Raw genomic sequence first — 2549 nt, forward strand, 5'->3', positions numbered from 1 at the left:
ATGAGTTTATTATTTGGGCAATTGTGTTTTTATTTTATTTTTAAAAATAATTATTACGACTTTATTATAGGTTGCAATCTTTTTTTTATCCCCCCCATTGGCTTTTTTTTGGGCATACTCTCTGCTCTATGTGTCCATTCACTGTGCATTCTTCTGTGTTTGTATTTTATTTATTTCCCCTCCCCTCCTTTCAGCTTGCTTGCGGTCTGCTCTCTGTGTCTGTTTGCTGAGTGCTCTTCTGCGTGTCTCCCTTTTTGTTGTGTTACCTTGCTGGATCAGCTCTTTGTGGTGCTTTCGGGCTGGGGTGGCTCTCTGCAGTGCTTGTGGGCTGGGTGGCACTCTGTGGTGCCCAGGTCAGCAGCTCTCTGCAGTGTGCTGGTGAGCCTGCCTTCACAAGGAGGCCCCTGGATGCGAACCCAGGGCCTCCCATATGGTAGACGGGAGCCCAACTGCTTGAGCCACAGACACTTCCCTGTGTTTTTATTTTATAAGAATGCTTTCTTTTTCTCTGATTAACTTTTTTCTTTTTCTTTTTTTAAAATCATATATCTTTTTAATTTTTAAGTTATAAAGAGATTTTAAAACTAAAAGCAAAAATTACAGGGTAGGACTTAACTACTGGGAGCATCAAAGGAAGGAAAAATGGGACTAAGTTCAGGGCCATAGGAATTAATGAACATGGGAAGGACCAGGATGTGGAGAAAAGTGAGTATGTGCTGAAGATACCAGGGGAGAGGATCTGGTGGAAAATGCAATTTTATACAAGCACCTAAGTAAAGAAATAATGGGATAAGACTTCTAAACTCTGGATTTCAGAGTAATCCTTACCATTGGCCTTGTCTTTGTCATCCCCTCCTTCCTCTCCTCTTTTTCATCATTCTGGATTAACTCCAGCTTCTCATTTGTGCTGTTCCTTTTCAGTTCTTCTAGTCTTTCTAATAGAGAATCTACTTTGGTTTTATCTGGGTCAGCTCCTTTTTAATGGACTGATAGTCATCTCCTTCCAACTTTCCAGACGTAGGAGAAGATCCTTGCTGTCCACTCATAGAATTGAAGCCACTTTTGCCCCTTGATGAGGTGTTTCCTGATCACACTGGCATTTTGAGGGTGCTACAGTGGAAGCAATAGGAAGAAGAACAAGAATACATGCTGGGTAGCTGTACATTCCTGTCATAATAATCCCATTGAAAGTCATAGTGCAGTCTAAAGAAGAGCCATACACCTTTGCTGCAGATTGTTTCACGCTTGCTTTTCCTTGGTTCACTTCTGATTCTAGCCAGATTAATGTCTTAAACCTGGCCAGTAATCATGCTGCCATCCTCTCCTGCTATAACAGCCTGGGCATTTCTCTCATTAATATATTGAACGAAGGCAAAACCCTTATGAACAAAGCAACCCACGATGTTGTCTTAGTTCAAGAAGATTGCTTCCATAGACTTCTTCACCACAAGAGTGTGGAGATTGCCCATGAATACGTGGGAGATCATGGAGTGGGGCTCTGTCTTGGTGGTAACAATGCTGACCATGATGTTTGATGATAAAGTTCATCACACAGCTGGAAAATTTAGCTAAAGATTTTTTTAAAAATCTCACATATATTTCAAGTGATTTGAAAGTAGGAGGGCGGAAGGAGAAGTTTGAATCTGAATCCTCTCTGATTAACTTTTACCTAGCAGCTCTTTCTTATTTTTGAGTACCATAACTTAAAGTCTTTGTGAAAATTACTTCAAAAATTAAAAGAAAAAGTTCTCTTTCTTCAAGATCATTCACAATGCTTCTGCTTGGTACCTCTCTTTTATGTGGATGGTCATTCTCCTTTCAAGTGATCCTGCATTGCTCTTTCTTATAAATAAGTTAAGTTTCACATGAATCAGACTGGTTACCAGTGTTAGGACATAACCATTGACTGAAGGATCGCTCTGGCTCTGGTGGATGTTCCTTGCTGCTTCAATCCCCCAAGCTGGAATGACCACCTCTTAGGCTTGGCAACCATTCAACCTTCCTGGTCCAGTGTCTGGAGAAGCTCTCAAACTCAGCAAGGGTGAGGAGTGCTGGTCAAGGGGCAAAAACAATAGGACAAACATAGCCATGTCTGAAATTACAGTTTTAACATTTAAACAAATATCTGTAGGCCACAAAACCTACAGAGAGTATAGTAGGAAGTAGGGAATTAGAGACCTACAAATAGATACTGATATTTATAGTAATTATATATACTGTCATCTCAGTTTGGTACATTTTTTTGGATCAAACCACCTCAAGATCACTGGTGGTCTTTGGATTGCTCTCCTTGGATTAGTGCTTATCATTGGTCCCATCAGCCAGGGTCAGGGGTACTGGGGCCATGAGGGACCTGGGTGGCTACTTAGTTTTCACAAGGAGGTCACAGGCATGCCACACATTATTTGACTTGGCTTCCCTGGAATGATGATATTCCCCCAAGAACTGGCATCATTGGCTTCTCATATTTTTTCTTATTTTTCATGTGACTTTGAGTGACCCACTTAGTGGATCACAGACCATTAAAGAAGATATTTTACTAATATTTC

General features: G+C 40.8%; 1 pseudogene; it reads right to left on the reverse strand.

Moving 5' to 3' along the window:
- Positions 1-798: 798 nt before the first annotated feature.
- LOC101435216 (heterogeneous nuclear ribonucleoproteins C1/C2-like) lies at positions 799-1538 on the reverse strand (annotated as a pseudogene).
- Positions 1539-2549: the final 1011 nt, after the last annotated feature.

The sequence above is a fragment of the Dasypus novemcinctus genome, chromosome 15 (genome assembly GCF_030445035.2).
Source record: "Dasypus novemcinctus isolate mDasNov1 chromosome 15, mDasNov1.1.hap2, whole genome shotgun sequence".
NCBI lineage: Eukaryota > Metazoa > Chordata > Mammalia > Cingulata > Dasypodidae > Dasypus > Dasypus novemcinctus.